A 23552-nucleotide genomic window follows, 5' to 3' on the forward strand; every position below is an offset into this window, starting at 1 on the left:
ATAATAGAATGGATGATTTATATACACTTTTGGTCATAGTAAACAGAAGTTGCACTGAGGCCTAATATTTACCACCTTTAATCTTTTACATATGTGAGTTTTTAGTACGGTTAAGGGTTAACACTTACGAAAGCATTTCAATGCCCACTTATTGATCCTCATATCTACCCAAAGTAGTTAGTTTAATAAGTAAGCAGTGTTACAACCAACAGCCCATAAAAGGTTATTATCAAGTATTTTTTTCCATTTTCCTTGCACATGATTAAGCCTCAAATGTGAGTTAATGGATCCTGTTAGCCTGTAACAGGAAAGCAATGATGTCTATCAACCAAGCACTGTGTGCCACAAATATATGCGGTTTGTTAATGCGGTTGGTGGGTTTTGATTTGATTTCCCCTCAAAGGACAGCTGGTAAGATGGGAGGCTAAGGGAATGTTTCCTCATCTTATAGTTAAATGTAATGGTAAACATTGATTTTGATTTCTTTGTGAGGACATATCACAGTAATGAGGAAAGCAGATTACGAAATTTATAACATACTATATTGTTTCATTTAAAGTGATAACAATATTCAAACTGTTTGCCTTGGCTTAAACTTTTTGTCCCGTTTTTATTTCCCAAGGCTCCTAATCTTACCTTGTCTTAAGGTTTTCTACAGTATATACTTTCTGTAAGCTGCACCACATACTTCTGCGTAGCATGGATTACAAAATTAAAAAATAAGTAATTTGAAGTGTTTTTACTCGTGTGTTTACTTCAGCTACATTAACTATTTTCCTACATATATATACACGCATAATATACATACATATATATACACACATACATATACATACATATATATTTTTGTTGTTCAAAAACTCTGATAGGGCCGGGCGCGGTGGCTCACGCTTGTAATCCCAGAACTTTGGGAGGCCGAGGCGGGCGGATCACGAGGTCAGGAGATCGAGACCACGGTGAAACCCCGTCTCTACTAAAAATACAAAAAATTAGCCGGGCGTAGTGGCGGGCGCCTGTAGTCCCAGCTCCTCGGAGAGGCTGAGGCAGGAGAATGGCGTGAACCCGGGAGGCGGAGCTTGCAGTGAGCCAAGATTGCGCCACTGCACTCCAGCCTGGGCGACAGAGACTCCGTCTCAAAAAAAAAAAAACTCTGATAGTAAATATTGTGTCAATATAGTCACTTAAAGGCTTTGATTTCAGGTTAGATGTGGTACATGATTAATGTGTGAGCTATTCAGAGTGAACTTTGAAATCTGTGTGTGCAATTTTACTTAATAAAAAATTAATCAGAAAAGGATAATTTAGAAAATAAAAGTACAATAATTTGAATGTCACAATTGAAGTTTCCACAGGGCCAGTTTTCTCCACTGTTTTAAGATAAAAAAATGGCACAGACATACACTGAAATGTACTTTGAACATTATATATAATTATCTTAGAACGTCAGGAATAGCAGCAATAAAAACCAAGAAGTTTTGTGATTTTATATTGTTTTGCATCTAATTGTATATCACAGTGTAATACCATAGACTTTCACATCTCTGGGAGCAAGCTATAATATTGCCTTAGATAATCACGGCGGGAATCAACAGGACAAATTTTGATAGGAAGAAAGGCAGCAGACCCTTAGCAGGCAATGAGACGATGGAGATTGAAAAGAAAATGATTATCAAACACTTTTCCAGATGGTTATCAATTGCATAGGAATTCTAAGAGGCCAGGCACAGTGGCTCACACCTGTAGTCCCAGCACTTTGGGAGATCGAGGTGGGTGGATCACGAGGTCAAAAGATCAAGACCATCCTGGCCAATACGGCGAAACCCCGTCTCTACTAAAAATACAAAAATTAGCTGGGCATGGTGGCATGCGCCTGTAGTCCCAACTACTAGGGAGGCTGAGGCAGGAGAATTGTTTGAACCCGGGAGGCGGAGGTTGCAGTGAGCCAAGATTGTGCCACTGCACTCTAGCCTCGGTGACAGGGCGAGACTCTGTATCAAAAAAAAAAAAAAAAAATTCTAAGAAAGCTTAAGTTAAGTTTTGATTGTATATATGTTTATTTTCAAAGTGAATTATTTTCTTTACATATATACTCAAGCTTCCTAAGAAAGATCAATCTGCAGACAAATTTTATTCTCCTTTCTTTGTCTCTTTTTTCCTTTTTCTTTTTTCTTTTCTTTTTTTATTTTTTTTTGAGAAGGAGTCTCACTCTTCTCATCCAGGCTGGAGTGCAGTGGTACAATCTCAGCTCACTGCAACCTCTGCCTCCCAGGTTCAAACAATTCTCCTGCCTCAGCCTCCCGAGTAGCTGGGACTACAGGCACCCGCCACCACGCCTGGCTAATTTTTTGTATTTTTAGTAGAGGCAAGGTTTCACCATGTTAGCCAGGATGGTCTCGATCCCCTGACCTCATGATCCACCCGCTTCAGCCTCCCAAAGTGCTGGGATTACAGGTGTGAGCCACCGTGCCCCGCCCACTAAGTTTTTATAGTATTATATGTTACTAAAACACCTCAAAAAAGCAATCAATTTCTTTTACCTTAAATGTACTGTTATAATCTAGTAAACTATGCTATACGTAAACTATAGTTTATATTATATGTAATATATCATTTTTACCTAATTATATTGTAAAATCTTAAATGTAATTAAAATTTTATACACATTTTAAATATTTTGAACCTGATATATAACTCTAGAAACCATTGTGAGTCTTTCCTGGTTTGAAAAAATAATATTACTATGCTATTTAGATATTCACTATTTTGCTTAAAGTGAAATAAATGAATAAAGAAATTTTTCAGATTATTAGTGTAAGCATATAAGTCTATGTTACTCAATACAGATTCTGTTACATAAATAAGTACTTAATTATTATTAACTGTAAATTTATTTTATATTTATACTGAGATAGATATACTTCCATTTATATCTACTGTATTATGTTTTATCTATCTCCTATCTAACTAGAAATAATTTAATGTATTCTTTTCCAGAAAATACTTAACATATATTTAAATACATAATATAAAACAGGCCAAGGTAAAAAATGGAATTATAATATTTTACTAAATTAAAAATGTTAGCATATAAAAATCATGAAAATGATCCTATAGGTTTTTCCCCTTTCTTTCTACTTTTCATGCATGATTTTAAGCATTCTTCTGAATTGCTGCATAGCGTCGTAACAACCTCCCTCTGAAAGAACTAGCCTTGCTCACTTAAGATAAGGAAATTGACACATTGAGGCCAAGTCACTATCTAATGTCTTGCTGCAAGCAAGTGGGAAAAGTGGCTTTTGAATTCAGCAAGTCTGACGCCAAAGCATAAACTCAACCAATACAGATTATTTCAAACATTTTCCTAGAGAAGGATCATGGCTTTGGCTTTAATTTTCATTGTAGCCTATGCAACGAAAGAAACAGAATCAATTTAATGAGTCACAATGTCCGAAATACGAAAAAAGGCAAGTTGTGGAGCAGAATCACCAAGGTCATAAAAAGCTTCATCTCTTGAGTCCTCATAAACTGGATGCTGCTAAATATAAAATTGTCGACAGTACTTTTATGGTGAAATAACTAGTGCCAAATGTCACTTTTTCTTATAACATCTTTCAGTATAAGCAATGGCAAAGTACATTTCTAAGGAAAAAAAAATTGTTAGGGCTCTAAGTTAGGGGGATAGTGTGATCCAAATGAACACCACTCTGATGTTCTTGCTGAGGTTGTACTTCGTATTACAGGATGAAGTATAAAATAAGAGAGTTCCCCTCTGCCTGTCCTCCAGAAGTAGTTTCCTCTCAGTCAAATATTTGAAAATAACTGTGTGGTAATAGGTTGAACATTATTCTACTTGGCAATACCTGTAATACTTTTATTCTGATAAGTAACCAGAAGGCATCTGTCTTGCCAACTTATTATATCCCCCATTATTCTATTTTTACTTGAACTAACTAGCCGTAAGACTTTTTTTCCACCTTAGAAAAATAGAAAAAAGGGAACTTGTCTGTCTAGAAAACCAACTTACCTCTGCATTGAAGTGTTTGCGTGGGCAGAACCAAGACCTTTCTTTAACTTTTTGCATAGGGAAAAAAAGCAAACTATCTATCTCTGTTGTAAAATTTCCCAGTAAATTGCATATAAAAAGCAAAAATTATGGAAAATTAAAACTCAAAAAATTATAATTTTGTTTTTATCATGCCCTGATCAATAAGTAAATAAATTATATTAACTTAGGTAACTTACAGTGCAACAGAGAGTGATGAAAGAAACCCCAACTTAATTTTTAGTGACTGCTACTAAAATTGAGACTGGTAAAGGAATTTCAAAAATTTAAGTTTTACAAGAATTGATTGATAATCCTTCCTTTGGGGAAGTTGTCTATTCACTGAACAAGTTATCTTATTCTTCATAATTAACTCATTGAGAATAATATAAAAATATTGCATCTCAAATTTAAAAGACAAAATGGAGACTACATAGATATGACTTTGGCTCTCAAAAGAGGGTTAACATCCTTGGAATTCAAAAATGTGAATAACCCGGAGTAATTCACTCAATATGTATTTATTGGGTTTATATTACACTATACCAGGTACTGTTCCAAAGATAAAGCAGTAATTAAAACAGAGAAACATACATCCTAAACTCTGGCAGAAACAAAAAAATAAAATCTAATAACCATTAAATTATGAGGTAAGATACATGGACACATACATGAAGGGAACTGAAAATGTCTGAGAAGGTGAAACGTTAGTTATGCTAGAGACTGAAGAACTGAAGAAAAAAAACATTTGGATAAGAAGAAAGTATTTTTAGAAAGAGAACAATGTGCACAAAGACACCTAGACAGAGACATCTTAATGTTTTACAAGAAGAATGAGGAGTAGAGTAAGATGGGGAGATATAGGAGATAAAATCAAAAACATAGGCATGAGGGTTGGAAAAGCGCAATGTAAAGAATTATGAATCATAGAACAGATTTTATGTTTTTCTCTGAGATGGGAAACCTCAACTAATTTTGAAGAGGGTGTAACTTGATCTGAGGCCAGTTTAAATGAGTCACAATAACCTCTCTGTTGATAAGATTTGAGGGGAACATGGAGGTCTATTAGGAGGTGAGCACAGATGAAAGTGAGACATAAAGTGGCTTAACTGGTTGGAAAGCTGAGCGCAAAAACATGGTTGAATTCTGCACAAAATGGACGTGGTTTGCCATCAAAATAGAACTGTCAGTAATTATTGCAAGCCATTTTCATCCAAGTAACTAGAAGACAGTAGATTTCCTAAACTTAAAAGCCCGAAATCATCATTAGCTACACACACACACACACACACAGACACACACACACACACTGAGTCATTCCAGAAGGTTTCTTCACAAGAAGGCATAGAACATATGCCTGTAATTCCAGGGCTTTGGGAGCCCGAGGCAGGCAGATCACAAGGTCAGGAGTTCAAGACCGGCCTGGCCAATATGGTGAAACCCTGTCTCTACTAAAAATACAAAAATTAGCCGGGCACGGTGGTGCATGCCTGTAGTCCCAGCTACTCTGGAGGCTGAGGCAGAAGACTTGCTGAACCCAGGAGTCAGAGGTTGCAGTGAGCCAAGATCGCACCACTGTACTCCAGCCTGGGTGACAGAGCAAGGCTCTGTCTCAAAAAAAAAAAAAAAAAAAAAAAAATTCAGAAGTGGAATACTTGTGCTTGTGGCTCAATATTTCTTCTTATAAAACAATAACCTGAGAACCTTAGTTTTGCAAATAGTCAAGAAGGAAGCTGGGACATATTTTAGATCAAATATATTGCAGGTTAAAGTATCTTTATGTAGGGAAAGTAAATAGAAATGTGTTGTTCTATAAATAGGATTTAGCAAGACAGGACCATTCCACATGAATTGATAAAATCAAATAACTGTCCAGAATTGCAGTTCATTTTTCAAAATGGTGAAGAAATTGTTTAAAAAATATATTTGCAGTGTGACACTTAAAAAAAATCAAATCTGCGACACAATTCCGAAAAATATCCTGTAATCTTTCCTCTTAGCGGAGCAAAATCTTAGTTTATAGAGGAAGGAAGTTTGAGAGCTCCTTAGTGGTCAATAGAGATCTGATTCTCCCCAATTTTGCTCAAACTGAATATATAACAGGACAACATAACAGGATCTGAGCCAAACATTTTCACATAGATTAGGTTGTGTGCGTGTGCGTGCGTGTGTGTGTGTGTGTGTGTAAAATAATGCACTTGAACATTAGTCATTCTCTTGTTTTTCCTGCTGTCTGTCTCCACATTAACAAGACCAGGATGTACTTTTTTTTCTAGCCAGGATCCCTTGTCCCACTAGGTTTGGGGAAGACAATTTTAACATACTTTTTAGGGCAGGTTGTGGTTAGAATTGCTTTCAAGATACTACTGTTCATAAGAGGTGAGAGAAAAAATATTTTCATGTAGCCCCTGGGTCTTCAGATTCCCCATATCCTTAAGAATAAATCGGTCAATCATCAAGAGAATATGAAATCTCTTCAGGCTGTCTTCATTTTCACAACAGGCTCACCTCCCTGATCTAATAAATAGAACATTGACTCTATGGGAGGGCTATGCTTTTGAACTGCTCCTTGCTAAATGGATATTGCTTCCTAACACCCAATAGTCCTAGGTATACGTCATGTGCAAACTTTCTATAAGACTCATTTTCACTAAAATAGTTTGAACAAGTCAACTTATTTTAAAACATAGCATTTTCCCTATCTCACCTATATAGCCACAGAAAGAATTAACTGTCCTGTGGAATATGCAAAAAATAAAAGATAAAGTCTCCAAGATTAACCTGAGCACATATCATTCACTTTAAAGAAAATTGGAGGAGATGAACTAGAAGAATTTCTTTGGAGCCTGAACAAAAGAGGGGTGAATGGGTTATTAAAGACAGGCTGATGTTATTCTAATATCTTTATGGGAGACTTTCTATTCTATTGTGTCTTCTTTTCAATGAGCATCTTTTGGGAAGCATACACTTGCTTCCTTACAAGGTCAGAGAAGAGTAATCGTATAGACAGTGTTCTTTTTTTTTTTTTTTTACTTTTCATTTATTCACATTTCATGGATTGTTACACTTCCTCGATGGGAGCATTCAAAAACTAATATAAGCTGAGATTGTATTGTCTGACAATTCAAGTATTTTAGTTTTAGAAAACAATTTCCTATTTAAAGTAAAAAGCAAACAATTTATCCATCTGATTGCTAAGAAGTTTTACATCTTGATTACAATTGTGTCTGCATCAAAGGGAGAGTCCTTCGTTCTCAGTATGATTGTTACTGGTTGAGAACATAACAGTGGCCTGTGTTCTCAGTGCCCGATTGGAAAAGACCTTCCCGTCATCTACCACACTATGGGACAAATCAGTATCTACTCAAATTCCCACTTCCAGAATGAGAGGACTCATCAGGGGTTTAGGGGTTTGCAAAACCTTCAAAATGTATCCTGCTTGAATTTTGACTCTTCTGAAATAGAATAACTGACAAATGCTCAAAAAACAAACTTGTTTAACTTTTACTGAAAAGGCTCTCAGTGAAAACTTGTTTTGAACTCTACTAGTAAGGTAGAATATTAGTTTTTCTTCCCCTCCACACCAGAAAAGGTAGTTTTTTCTTTCTTTCTTTTTTTTTGGCATGCAGCATATATAAAATGTGATCTAGAATTGAAATTGTAAAATAGAATAATCCTTTTAAGGAAAATCAGCCCATGAACAGTCAGACTTGTCCTTTCACGGAAAACATAAACTTCTTTAAAAACTGGCCATATTTTCAGTCTGTAATTCACATAATGAAGATGGCATAACAAATTTTTTTGCTTACTAGGAATGCACAAAAGGATGAGATGGATACACAGGTTAAAAAAAAAAAAAAAAAGGCCACTGGGATACTTAGTATTTATCCAGATGCAAAACAATTTCAGAATAACAAAATACACACCTTGCTTTAGGCCACGTATATGATACACTTCATAGATTCTCAAACAAAAGATGAAAATTTCAGTCCACATTAAACATTTTAAAGCATAATTTCTAATATTTTGTTAAAAATAAGCCAAACTAAACGCATAAATCAGAATTACCTGTTAACATGGTGGGGAAAACAGATAAGCCCTCCGGGGGTCCTGTGCCCCAAGTAAAAGACAAGGAGTTAAATTTTACAGTGAAATCCACATATACTCAGGCTCTTTACACTAATAATCAAAGTGGAGACCAACCAGTTCCTAAAGCATAAAAGAGTGATTTTAAGAAAATATCACATTTTGAGTTATGGTATATTCATCACATTTTTCCCTGTAATTTTCACTTTAACAGTGATAGTCTTGGCAGCAAAAATTTGCTGGGAATGTTAGGAAAAAAGGAAGCCACACATACCCACTAATTTAAAAATATACAAACTATTTTTTACAGAAGGGGCAGGTTTAAAAGAAAATCCAATCATGATCTTTTCATGCCATTTTTTGTAAACTTTCCATACACACGCAGACGCTAACAAAGTACTGTGTCATATACACTGAAGTGTCCTAAAGATGCCTGTGAGCTGCTGATTCTAGCTGGTACCAGGGAAGAATGTGTGGCTAAGTTGCAACAAACTTAAATTTGTTCCCCTTAGTTCTTCATCTTTTTAAAAGTTGAATAAACTTAATGTCAATCGAGCAGGGCCGGTATTAACAGCATCAACCACTTGCTTACTATAAATCATCTGCAACAAAAACTCACCTGCATTCTCAATTCTAAAAAGTCAATGTAAAAATAATGGCCACTTCCTCCCTAGGTGCCTACTATAGCTATGTCTGATAGCATCCTGTAACAGTACAAGCACACCTCTCTCTGCACGGATTCATCCAAAGCCACACACTAGGCCAAATTCTCCCAGTGGAATCAAAACACTGAAAGTAGAGCAAGAACCTCATGACAACACTGGCCCAATCACACCTCAGGTACTTAGGAGTTCATCATATTTGATCATAAAATTGCTCCCGGCCCCAAACCTTACACCTAAAGACTGTAATTTTAAAAAAGCCACTGTACCATCCGCAATTATTCTGACTACTCTTTTCTAAATGAGAATGTGCTACACACTGAAGATCAGAACACACACACGTGAGCCCTTGGGCACTGACCCCGAGCCTGTACACAAGATCAGCTGGTACTAGTCTCAAACGATTCATGAGGAATCAAAGTGGAAATTTAAACATTCAATTCTGTATCTCATTCATGTGCCCAGAGTCTTCAAAGAATGCTCATGTTAGTTACCTGACAGCTCTGGAGAAGTGACATGGATATTTGTGTGCAAAACCATGGCTCCCTTCCAAAAAAACATATGGAATCTTACTCTTAAAAAAGTAAAGATATTTCAGATATCAAATGTATAATATACTGCTGTCTAAAGTTAAAGACAAAATTTACACACGATTTTCTCTTCCATTACCTTATTACATGTTTCCTAGTGAATTCACATGGCTCGTGTGTCAAAGCTCCCAGGCACGTCACTTGGTCATAGTTTTCATATGCGTGGGGTTGATCATGGTACACAAATGCCTATGAGCATCTTCTTTTTCTAGGATGGTCTCATTTGACTTTCATTTTGTAAGGGTTCACTCTCCATGGTGTAGATGATAAGCTACCAAATTTGTGCTTTTAAACCCATTCCTGGCAATCCCCCTTTATCTTCATTTTGTCTTTAGGGGGATAAAGAAGTAACACTACCTCATGAATAGAAACTACAAAGCCAAAAAACTCCTTCACAAGCTGTTCATTTCTTTTTAGAATGAAAATGCAGGTCCTGAATTCTCGTGAAGCGTACATGGCATATTGGGTGGAATCAGAACATTCAGCAATCTGTTGCCTAAATTGGTGTCTGCCCGCACCAAAAGCTGTGTCTTCTGATTTGCTGTAGGTTTTAAATGCAGAGTACCTATGCCTTTCTCTTTAAACTCATTATCTTTCTTGTAAAATAGTTTACACTTTTTGGAATAAAAAGCATCTTCTTCTTTTACTTCGGTAACTACTACTTTGGGTGGCTCATCATTCTCTTCTTCATCTCCACCTTTGCATTCACCACTGTCACCTTCTGCTCGGCCCTCCAATGGTTTAGTGGCAAATGGTGAAGAGACTGGTTTACTCTGGGTAATATCTTTGCCAAATAAACTGGAGTTTCCAGGGGAGAATGAAAATCCAGTCAGGGGGACAGAGCTTAATGAGCCCAAAACAGAGCTATCAACTTTCTTGCCAAAATTAAATGAGGCACTTGTCGCTCCTAGTGATGATGGGTCCGTTTTCTTTTCAGATGCCACCTCCACCTTCTTGTCAGGTGCATCTTCAGTTTTGTTGCCATGAAACAAAAACGCTGACTCTTGCTGTAATTTTGTTGAGCCAAAAAGGGAAGGAGACTGTGTTTCAGCCGCAGCTTTGTTAGATTCACTTTCAGAATTCCTGCCACTGTTCTCGTGTTGCTGTTCAATGTTTGCTAAATATTTCTCATAGTCTTTAAAGATAGGTGTCAGATCACAGAGGGGCTTTGTATTCACATGCTTCACTATCCAATCCCGCACGGAGCAGTTCAAGGCGGCCAACTGCTTCTAATAGGCATTTCCGACACAAGCTTTACTGGAAGGAAGGCCAGAGGAGGAGGGCTGCTGACTGTCCCCATTAGTTTGGGGATTTGAAACTTTTTTACCAACCAAGGCGGCAGGGCCATTTGCAGCAAGAGAACCAAAGGCTACCTTGGGCTCTGCCACTGCTTTTGCACTGGTGAAGGGAGGGGCGCTGGTTATGTTGTTTCCATTCGACAGTCCTTCGAAAGGCTTCCCTCCAGCACCACTACCAAATCCAGGAAACCATCCTCCTCCAGAAGGTACCACTAAACCTTTAAAACCTTGAAAGGCTCCTCCACTGTCAGATTCGAATCCAACATTTCTGCGCTTTGCTTTCTTTATGGCTCTACAAGACTTCCTCACTGCCCACGGAGAATGTTCCCACCTCTTCAGCTTCATCTTCTTGATCCCAATTCCTATCTGTAAGTTCTTTCTCGGCATTTCTTTTGGCCATGTTTTCGAACCTCCTCGGCGGCCGCCGCTGCACTCGCTGGGTCTTGGGTGCGGCGAAACCCGGGTCGCAGCGGCGCAGGGGTCTGGAGCGGCTGGTGGTCGCCGGGCTGAGCGCGCTCGGCCGCTTCCAGTGCTGCGCTGCGGGCCTCAGAGGACTTGGTGCTCGGCAAGCCCAGAGACTCAAACACCATGGCCGGGGTGGGTGGTGAGGGGGCTCCTCACGCTGTGTTCGGCAGTGAGGCGACAGCGCAGGTTCAGCCGGAGACCGCTGAGGTAACCGCGCCGAACACGCTTTGGGCAGCCATTTTGTAACTCGAATCTACCGCCAAAACCAATTCGAAAAAAAGGGAGGAAAGAAACGCCCCGACAGTGTTCTGAACTGGTTTGAACACACAAAGGATGCTAAAATTGTCCACTTGTATACAGGAACCTATATTAAAACTTCAACTTATTTCAATCCATCATATTTATTTTTATTATATGCTGGATAATGTGTTTGATATATTACTGTAGCCGCATATATATACAATTTATCGTAACAGTATAGACATGTTTTGTGGAACATGTTAAATCGTTTGCTGAGTAAAAGAGAAGGTGCGATCAGAACTTTTGAAGACTTCTACACACAGCCTTGCTTCCTCAAATTCTATCCAGACAAATGCTAATTCTGGTTTTAGTTTTATCAGGCCATGAGGATCAAAACATAAAGGAAAATACATAGAAAATGCTTCAATATAAATTACTCTGTTTCATTCTGTGTTATGACTTTACAGCATTTTGGTGTTATGTTCATCTTCGATGAGATCACAGTCCTATTCAATAGCAGGATTTTTCATATTTCCAATATACTCTACAGAAAAATAATTGTTGGTAACATTAATGCTGTTAATATTATTGCTAAGAATATTCATTAGAAATTGCTTAGCCCAGAAAATCCCGAACTCAATGTAGCCTTTTGCATAGAGTCATTTTTTTTGCTTTTGTCTCCATAATCTACCATCCTTCCCTATACTCTTGGCTTTTAATACTCTGCCGATAGGATTTGCCTCAACAAATGGCTGCATATGTTAATCATACTCTTTAACTCACTAATAAACTACTTTGATACTTGAATAAATTGAAATTTAAATAAGCATTTTATTAAATCAAATGTAATGTTTGTATTGAGAGAATTCTAACTGGGGACATAGTTCAACCGTTAGTCTCTCAAATTTTTTGGTCTGGAAGACTGTTTACAGAGTCCTGCTAAGGGGAAATCACAAAGGTATGTTTTTAACAGTGAGGGTTAAAATCTCCTCTGTTTAATGTGTCTATTTTTCCCTATATGGAAAACACAAAGATCAGTGATTGATATATTACTTTCCATATTTATTATGGAATAATTTATTGATTTAATTTGTGTAATAATTTATGATTTAATACATGTAATAATTTACTGATTATGGTATAATCAAATTTGTTGAATAACTTCAAATAATTCTCAATGAATTTATACCATAGTTATAGGAAAAAATAACATTTAAATCACTCAAATAGAAATTCTACTCAATATATATTTACCAACTGTGATATCTTATGAGGAAAATACAGGACAAATTAAGAAGATGTGACAGTCTCGGAAATGAGGGATAGCCTCCTGAAATACTATTGGCTTAGATGTGATAAATTATATAATATAATGAAATCTAAGGCAGTATGTGCATGGCAACTTAGAGAGAGAGAGAGAAAGAGAGAGAGAGAGAGAGCCAGTGTGGTTGCAGAGCAAATTCAGGAAGTAAAGAATGAGATGAGATCTTTTATTCTAAGAGCAATGGATATTCATTGAGGAAATTTTGGCAGGGGATGACACCAATAGATTTTTTTTTTAAATAACATTTTGGGCTTTAGCATTGTGAATGGATCTTAGAGGGCAGAGTAGATGTGGGGAGACATGTTAGTAGCCTATGGAGTAGTTAGGGGAAGACAAAATAATAGATTTACCTTAGATATTTTGTCAACAAGAGACATATAACATTTCATATGCTTTTTGCAGATTTTTCTGTCACATCAAAGAAAACTAAACTCTAAACAATATAAATTAAAGTTAGAACAGCACTAGAGAAGACATGAATTCACACGTTAAAAAGAAGCAATGCCTTAGGAGATTAAAGTGGACTGCTTCCATTGTGTTTCACTGGCATGCATTGCCTACCATCTGGAGGGTAAAAATTACTTGGGAAATGGAACCTGAAATGGAATTAAACAACATTTTATTTCCCTTGATATTTATTTTCAGATTAAGCACCAATATCCCAAGTCATAGCCAAGATATAAAATACAGTGTGATTATTGTGTGATTATTATTAAAAACTCTTCCTAATATGTCTCTAAAACTTACAAAATATTTCTGTTTATGGCAGAGTCTCAGCTGACACAGGGTCTAATATTATTAGTCTTAGTTTGTTTTACAATGGTCACTTTTAGTCCTTCATTAAACTTAAACATTTATATTTTCACATATATGAACATTAATGCAAACTCAATTTAATTTAGAAACAGGAACATTTGTTTTTATTGTTGTTCGCTAAATTGTGTTTTTAAGATTAAAAACTTCACATTAGAATGAAAATATTTTTTCCCCAAACCAGCATACAAAGAACTGTAGTCTCTGCTTGTTTATTTGCCTCTTTGAATACTACTGCTTTTTTTTTTTTTTTTTTTTTTTTTTTTTTACTGGTTCTCAAACCATATTTCATAGCAAACTCTTTAGAGTTTAAATTTGTTAAATTGCAATGGGTGGAAAGTCAATATGAAAATTCTTGTTCTATTTCTAAAACATTTTTGTTAAACTGATAAGAACAGATACTACGCTTGATCTTAGCCAAAAGGCCGAGGGTGGTGGCTCACGACTGTAATCCCAGCATTTTGGGAGGCCGAGGTGGGCAGATTGCCTGAGCTCAGGAGTTCAAGACCAGCCTGGGCAACACGGTGAAACCCCATCTCTACTAAAATACAAAAAATTAGCCAGGAGTGGTGGCGGGCGCCTGTACTCCCAGCTACTTGGGAGGCTGAGGTAGGAGAATAGCTTGAACCCGGGAGGGGGAGGTTACAATGAGCAGAGATCGTACCACTGCACTCCAGCCTGGCCAACAGGGCGAGACTCAGTCAAAAAAAAAAAATTCTGTGTGAAAACAAAAACAGAGAGGTGAAGTAATTGCATTGATTTAATAGGGTTAAGAAACAGTGGGAATAGATAAATGATGATAAAAGAACATACTAAGTTATTAAGGTAAACAAGCATTAGAAATCAAGCAAGGAAGTTGCCAAAACTTTACATGTTTATCATCTTTCTTCTAAATCATTAAGTTCCAAGAATTCGGTATGCAATGACCTAAATCATTTCATTTTTAAATGGCTGTATCTATGCCACATTGAAAACCAAGGTCAGATATACCTAGATATAGACAATTATGTGGCATTTTCTCTATCATCTGGCATTTTGTTGTATATACAAACTCAAAGACTCAGTGATTACAGATACTCCTTTAATCATATAAGGTTTTGATTTTTGTACATTGGAGCACTAAAATTGGGGGTATTTATTTATTTTATTTACACTGGATAGAGGATTGGCTCTAATCATAAATGTTAAATCAAATAGTGTAGAATACTGGGAATTATAATAAGAAAACTAAACACACATGTACACGCATCTACATGCATATGTGAAGTAGCTGCTCTGGGAAAAATTTCTTATGCTTAACATCATACTGACAGATCACACTGCTACTGTTCTATCTCATACAGCTTATAGAGAAAATTGTCTTGTTTCACTCTTGAGGGAGGAAGAAACAGAGAGAAGCATGTGGGATTTTGCTTTGGCAAACATATTTCCTCCCTTTTTCTTTTCATTTATGCCTCTTCACCTAATGTAAGCCTAGTTCAGAATATTAATTGTCTAAATAGGCTAGAAACATCTATGCCCTCGTCCCCATGGCACACAGTCTTAAAAATAACATGTCCAAAGAATCAGAAAATTTAATTGGTCTTCTTGGTACTAACAACAATAACAAAAGAGAATATAGATTAAAATAATTTTAAGAAAAAAACACATAAATTCAAAACCTACATGTGACATGATAATTTAATTGTAAGAATGATTCTTGGAAATACATTTTTTCCTGTCAGACGATAACTGAAGACAGTTACTGCTGCCCAACTTGTTCAAAAAACAAACAAATAAAAAGAAATGTAAGCTAGTTAACATATCACTACGTAATGGACATGTGACAGATTTTAGCAGAGCATAAATATCTCCAGCCATTTTTTGGAAGCAATTATAGTCAACTCATATTGAGATTTCTTCATTTACTTTGAGGACATCGTAGCTGGGTAGCAAATGATTTTAAAATATGTAGTCAGTGTTTGTTTTACTACTGTTATTAATTTCACATGTATCTGTATATATAGCCATTGTCAAATTGACAGAGTTCTATCTTTATGCTTTTTGTATCTTTACTTTCAATTTCAGAAAAAAAATAAAAATGTTTAATTTCACTGAATTCTAGTATTTCTATCTAAGTTGCTATCCCTTTATTAAACACATAAAAAACATCTCACTAATAGTTTTTTTCACTGTGTGTCCCAATATGGCACATTGAAAGGAATATGGTTTCTGAAGCAAAAAAAACCTAGTTGCAAATTGCGATGCTGTTAGTTAATATTCTGCAAATTGAGGAAGGTGTCTATTTCAATAAATTCAATAACTGAATGTTTATTGGAAAACATTATAAATAGTGGGTGTTCTATGAGGTTTAACTCGTTTTTCTCCTATCTTTTCCAGTAATGATGTTTAAATGACTTATTTCTAAAAACAAACCAGGTCAGAAAACTTCAATCTTATCTTAACACAGCTTTAATTTAATAATGTAAAATATATCTGTGTTGTTTTATTTTTAAACTCCACAAGCATATAGACTGTACTTGTCTCCATGCCCCATTTACCATTATCACTAGTTTGTAATCCACATTTTATTTCTTTGCTTTAATTGGGGGAAACATACCTAGAAACACACACTAAAATAGAAAATAATGCTTAAGAACAGACCAGAATTCTGCAGCCAGAATGTCTGGTTCAAATTCTATCTCTGCAATTCATTGGTCATGTGACCTCAGGGTTTTTTACTTACTCATATGATGTCTCATCTGTAATAAAGAGTCTAAAAGTGAGATGAGTTCATATATGTATGTCTTAAAGTGGGGTCTGTCCGGTGTAAGTGTTGATTGCATGTTAGATATTATAAGCCAATTCCATTAACATTTTCTCCTTCATTCAACTTGTTTTAGTATTTGACATGCTGTGCCACTTACTTCTAGAAACACTTCTTTGTAAGATACATTGAATGCATTGTCCACATTGTTCTGCCTTCTTTTCTGACTACTGGAATTGCTCTTCCTCATTGCAACACCAACTGCAATTTGTCATTGCTGTTTTTCTTATCTCTCTGAATTGTCATGCCCTCAGTACATTCCCATTCTGCAACTTTATAAATTCTATCCAGTAACAACCAAATATATATCCCAGCCACTTTATGAGTCTTCAATCCCTATATTAATAACAACATTCAAAAGATCATCCTTGAATAGTTTAGAAAAGTTATTAAATTCACCAGACATTGAACTCAATACTGTATATACCCCTGACCCTTAAAAAACAAAACAAAACAAAAACAAACAAAAAAAGCCTTTCTAACTGAAAAGTCAGGAAACAACAGATGCTGGAGAGGATGTGGAGAAATAGGAATGCTTTTACACTTTTGGTGGGAGGGTAAATTAGTTCAACCATTGTGGAAGACAGTGTGGCAATTTCTCCAGGGTCTAGAACTAGAAATACCATTTGACCCAGCAATCCCATTACTGGGTATATACCCAAAGGATTATAAATCAGTCTACTATAAAGACACATGAGCACGTATGTTTATTGTGGCACTATTCACAATAGCAAAGATTTGGAACCAACCCAAATGTCCATCAATGATAGACTAGATAAAGAAAATGTGGCACATATACACATGGAATACTATGAAGCCATAAAAAAGGATAAGTTCATGTCCTTTGCAGGGACATGGATGAAGGTGGAAACCATCCTTCTCAGCAAACTATCACTAGAACAGAAAACTAAACACCACATGTTCTTGCTCATAAGTGAGAGTTGAACAATGAGAACACATGGACACAGGAAGGGGAATATCACACACTGGGGCCTGTCAGAGGGTGGGGGGCTAGGGGAGGGATAGCATTAGGAGAAATTCCTAATGTAGATGATGAGTTGATGGGTGCAGCAAACCATCATGACACGTGTATACCTATGTAACAAAACTGCACGTTCTGCACATGTACCCCAGAGCTTAAAGTATAATAATATAAAAAAATTATTGTATGACAGTCCATTATTTTCACATGCTATCAAACACTATTTTTAACATTTTGGAAAAAAAAAAAAGCCTTTCACCAATCTCACATTGCTTTGAAGGAGTCTTACTCCATCTCATTGTAGAAGCTGAGGAAATACTTCTATTTCCCTATATGCTGAACACATGGCAGGATTACATCCACCCACACTCCCTTGCATATGGGTTCCTTGTGCATGGTGGGTACAATTAACCATATTCAATGAGTTTTGAGTGGATGCACCATGTTATATCTAATTGTCAGTGTTCTTTTTCCCTCTGTCACAGCAACTGTCAACTCACAAGGTAATGGCTGCTTCATTAGTTTAGCTAATAATAAAATAGGAAACAAAGTCCTCAGCTAACACAGTGAATGTATGATGAGCAGGATACAAACATTTATTATAATCAGCCATGAAAACTGTAAGGTTGTTTCTGCAGTATAATCTAACTTACCCTGACCCTACCTTGACTTTCTTTCATTCCTTTCTCATTGTTAACTTCTGTAATTAATTAAATGAGCAAGATAATACATTATGGCTTCCTTTTAAATTCAAATTTGTAATGTTAAAATTAAAAGCAGATAAAAAATAGAAGACAAAAAGTCACCATAAGGGGACTATGTCTGTTCATTTTTATCACTTATTAGGTTCTCGGCATTTGGATGAAGAAATGATGATTTGCTCAGCTGTTCATTCCTACAGATACCATGCAGCACCTGCTGATTTATAACTCCCAAACCTACTGGGCCCAATGCTGTCCCACTCATATACCACATTTTCGCCCTTCCTTGAAAACTGCCCAGGTCTTTCTACAGTTTGCCACGTCAAAGCCAAAGTCTTCTGTGTGACTACTAATTTTTTAATAATATGATCAAACTTCATATCCTTATACTCCCCAACTTACAATATTTATTAGTCCTAAAGATAGTTTAGAAGACCTTTAGAAAATCTATTATTATTTTTCAAATTTCCTCTTTTTATTACCCAAGTCTGAAGGCTATTCACCATAGTTTTTCCTGTTTCTAAATTTAAGCCGTTTTCCTGTCATTTGTATTCTCTTCTTTTTAATCAATTCTTTCTTATTTTTATTTCTGTAATCTCACCAATTATACAAATAATTATAATCTGCAGTGCTAGAACAATATTTAAGTAGCAGGTGCTTAAAACAATGGTTGAGAAAAGAAATTAATCCTATTTTTTTAGGAGGTTGTAATAGTTACACATGCAATGGATACGCTCTTGGTAAACAACAATGATAAATAATTTTGTGTTGATAAAACAATTCCCTGCTTAACTTCTGTGATATGAAAAAAGTTTACAATTTAAGTCATGGTTATTAGTTATGCAGTTAATACATTTTTCAGATATCAGAGTTGTTAACTGGGTGTTTTAAAATGTTTCCTATTATATATGTTGCCTCACTGAACAAAAACCTTTTATTCTTAAATGAGATGGTTCTCATTCTGTCATTTCTCTTTCTACTGACTTCCCCTTCTTCTATAACACTAATGCCAGAACTGGGATAAAAACTGATTTTTTTGTCATTTGATTTGGTTAGTTTCAAGTAAATTTGATCTTCATTTCTTTTCTGAAATTAAAACATCTTTATTGTTTATGTTTTTTTCTTAACCACATATCTGATGTAAAACTGTATTAAAAATAGAATCAATAAAGTACCTCCACTGACTTTAACATAAAATTATTGAAGATTAGATTTGTGCTGCAATTGTTTATTATGTAAACAGAGCATGCTTAATAATCAGGTCAGGAAAATAGTGTCAAACAGCCCCCAAAAGAGATTATGAGAGAAGTTTGTAGCAATATGGCTGTTATCTGGGTGCCTCCTTTTAGAGATGAAATGAGGGACAGTGCACAGTTAGAACGTGCCTTGATATTCTATTTCTCTATGTGTGTGGGTGTATATATCTGAAAAAAATTAGATATATGAATTTGTAGTTTACAGTTTTACACACATACATCTATCTATTATGCACACACTCATACACACATATGCATACACCTACATGTAATTATCTTTCAAATTTCCTTGGGTAATAATATGTAATCAAAGAAGGCGACCAACATATATATTGCTGCCAAAATACAAGTTACATATTCTCACAGGCACTCTGATGTATCCCTACTTACTTACTTTTTTTTTTTGTCTTTAAGATAATGAATCTTAACTTACTTGGGATAATGAGTATATTTAAGAATGTGATAGAATATGCAAATCCTCTTAAAAATTTTTAAAAAATTTTTGTACAATTTCTAGGATTCTTGGATACTTTGTAGCAAAACCATAAGTGTCATATATAGAAACTTTATTGATTATTGCCTAAAATTATACTTAATCATTATATTTTGTTTTAATATTGTTTGACTCCATTAACTTGAAATTCAAGAATTTGAGTTTCTGTGTTAGCTTTGCTACCAGGAATGTGTATGACCTTAGGCTCACTAAAGTCTGAGGTTCTTCAACTAAAGAAAATAATAACCAAGATATTCTACATAAACTCCAGTACAAAGTGCCCACTATAGTTATAAATTATCTATCTTCTTTAACATTTCCTTTCACCATATACATTTGAGACATCCACTCATTTCTCTTCTTTCTCCTGCATGTACCTTGAGAGGAATTGCTGATTTAAAAAATTTCAATACAGTCACATCAGCTTAGATGAAAATGAATGAAAGAACTAACTACTTCGGGGTATCTGTGGGTATGCATCTAGGTTATTGATAAAGGATCTGTGGTATTTTGCCTACTAAGAACTACTAGCATGGACCCCATTAGTTTTTGAGCATAGTGCTCATTTGCTCAGAGCTTAAGCTTATTTGATAGATGGGAATATTAAGAAATACGTGCTACCACTTTTTTAAAAGCCTAAGTATACACATCATAAATGCTTTTCTATATTGACATTTTCTTAACACATATCCTCTCTGAATGTATTAAGTTGAATTCTACAAACTAATATGTAAATACACAAAACAGTCAATAATCATCTAAAGATTTCTAGATGAATGTATAGAAAAAAATATGAGAAATTTATTAAAGAATATTTCACAGTCATTCTTCATAAATAATGTTTATTCCCTTCACAATCAAATGTGAAGTACAGAACAATTATTTACCTAAAATAGTAGCCACTGTGTTAATGTCAGCAGTGTTTACTAATTTGACAGTAGATCAAGAATAGAGTTTTATAAACTGTTGCAAAAAATATCACTGTGCTTATATGCATAATTATTTTTATCAATAATATGTTTAGGAACAAACAAAAAAAGTAACAAGATTCACTTGCATGTCTCCTCCCATCTCTATTAAAGACACTACCATCTACCCAATTTCTCAAGCCAAGAATCTAGGAGTAGCTCATTGTTTGTTTCTTTCTGTCACTCCCCTGGTTTCTGCTGGCTTTATTTCCAAACTCTATCATAAATCCATACAATGCTACTCTTCTCCATTGCTTCTAGCTCAGAATTCTATCATCATTTGCAATAGCATCCTAATTGTCTCTCTGATCCAGCCTTGCTCTACCTAAAATCCACTCTTCAGACCTTAGCCAATGGTCTTCTAGAAGAAAAAAAGTGACATTATTGTATTCTATTGTACTTAGTATTGTATTCTATTTGTACTTAGTATTCTAATTGATATCATGGAGTCCTGAAACTCTATGCTAAACTCTATGCTAAATAATAGTATTGTATTCTATTTGTACTTAGTATTCTAATTGATATCATGGAGTCCTGAAACTCTATGCTAAAGCCTATAGTGTAAAAGCCCAACTTTTAGCAAGGGCCTACCGAGCTCTCTATGATCTGCCTTCTGCATCCTTTTTTGACTTCACCTCTTACCAATCTCCCTCCAACTCACTATACTGCACTTGGCAACTTGCTTCTCCAAAATATGCTTAAGATCATTCCTACCTTGTGGATTTTGCACTTGCAATTAGTTCACTGTGCTTCTAACACTCATCCTCTAGATCTGTATTTGATTGACATCTTTTCATAATTTAAGTCTCACAAAGGCTACTTTGATAACTAGTAACTCTAGATCATAGCTCTGTCTTATGTGGCTGTATGGGCATGTACTTATCACTTATGATTAAACATTATCTTATTTTTGGTTTGTCTACTGTTTGTCTCTCTGGCCCCGACAAGAATGTAATTTCCTCAAGTGCGGATTTTGATTTTCATGACTTCATTCCTAGAACTAAGAATGGTGCCTGTCACATATTAGGGTCTCAATGAATACTTGCCTAATGACTAAACTCTAGACAAGCATGACACGATCAAAACAACAATTAAAATAGAAGACAGCATTAATCCTGACTCTTCTAACTAGCAGTGTGAGCTTTGGCAAGACATACAAACTCTCTAAGGATTAATTTTTGTTTTCAGTAAGATGAGAAGAAGCTTTCAAGATTTAATACACTTCCAGTATATAATGATAACTTTTTACTCATTTTGAAAATTGTTTAATCCATGAGTTTAAATATTGTTTGATTGTTACTGGGAATTTATAAATTTGTGCAAATGACATTATTGATGTGGAAAGTGACTTTAAAAACCAGAAAAATGATGTTGAGAAACAGCTGAAACTTGAAATTTAAGATCTCTTATTATCACATAATATTTAAGTGATTATAATATTGTGGTTGCAAGTAGATATTCTAATATTATTGTATTCAGATTACTCCAGTCCTGGATAGTGATGATCTTCTTAAAAATATAAATTCTATATTGCAGAATACATATAATTATTTAAACTTAGTGAAAACACAGTTGTAATTGAGGCAGTGCTATTCTGAATAGAAAGTTGTCAAGTTTGTTAAGTTTGAATTAATTGAAAATTATTTGGCTTTGTAATGAGATAAGCCACTAATTAGAGCCCCACATTTAACTTGGAAATGATATGCATTTTGACCTTGGAGAAGAAAAAAGACAACAGAAAGGAGATGGCAGAAGAGAGATGTGATAGCAAAGAGAGTTATAGAAGGGGGAAAAGGAGAGTAGTATAAATAGTATTTTAGTTATTATTTATGTATTAGCATTAGCACATAATTTTTCTTTTTACAAAATACACATGATTATTTACTAGTGTTCTGCCTTGAAAAGACTATTAAGCAAGTTTTATGATGTACCATATGTTCATTACTGGATATTTTATGCACTCAATTGTATTTCCTATTCAAGATTTTGATGACCCATTTTATTTTGAGAATGGTAGAGTTTTCATAAAGATAAAAACATAAGGAATCAGAAGGGAGCCACAGATTTAATGAAAAGAGAATAAAACCAAGGCTTATACAGAAAAATTAATATTTTATTAATCATAAAAAATACAATAAATTGTTAACCTACCATTTTTGTTCAAGATGTACTATTATAAACCAATTAAACTATTTTGCTTTTGCCTTTAGAATTTTATCTTTTTTTTGAGAAGCATATATTCCTACAATAAATGTCCAGGCACATCTTTAAATTTCAGCAAATACCAGAGCAGAACAAATTCTAGGTAAAGCATAAGTCTTTGCTGACAGCTGTCTAAAGAAGCATTTATTTAAATGCAATTTCATATTCTTTGACTCGGAAGAAAAATTGAGTTCATGCCAAAATGAAGGCACCTGTTTTAAAAGTTTATATTAGAGGATAAATCTTTATTTGTTGTAGTTTCTCCATCTTAAAAAGACATGTTATTATTTCTGTGCTCTGGCTTTTGAAGAGAAACAATTCAATATTATATATTTGTAAGTTAAATATTACATATTATACTTTCAGCAGTACACATACCTATGTGGGGGCAAAATCATCTTTCACTGTTTTACATAAACAATTTCCAAAAGAATGTACTTAATTGAGATAGTCATGTGCTTTGAATAATAAGCCTAATATTAGTTGAAATTATCTTTGACTAATGCTTACAAGTTATGTTCAACATAAGCTTTTATGCATATATCAAAATGATAATCTTGGATGACAATAACACATTTTACTTACTATAAAATGAGATGATTATGTTGATCATGTGACATAGTC

The 23552-nt window shown here is 35.0% G+C and overlaps 1 protein-coding gene and 2 pseudogenes across 2 annotated transcripts in view; all 3 read right to left on the reverse strand.

The window, feature by feature from the left end:
* The window catches only part of CDH18 (cadherin 18), a 1074788-nt gene that overhangs the window by 812686 nt on the left and 238550 nt on the right, over positions 1–23552 (reverse strand). The window lies entirely within an intron of this gene.
* On the reverse strand, positions 9444–11200 carry LOC100605976 (annotated as a pseudogene). The gene has a single exon (XR_004030411.1). The product of XR_004030411.1 is annotated as a nuclear pore complex protein Nup50 pseudogene (transcript).
* LOC115835752 lies at positions 13848–13958 on the reverse strand (annotated as a pseudogene).

Source organism: Nomascus leucogenys, chromosome 6 (genome assembly GCF_006542625.1).
Source record: "Nomascus leucogenys isolate Asia chromosome 6, Asia_NLE_v1, whole genome shotgun sequence".
In the NCBI taxonomy this organism is placed as follows: Eukaryota; Metazoa; Chordata; class Mammalia; order Primates; family Hylobatidae; genus Nomascus; species Nomascus leucogenys.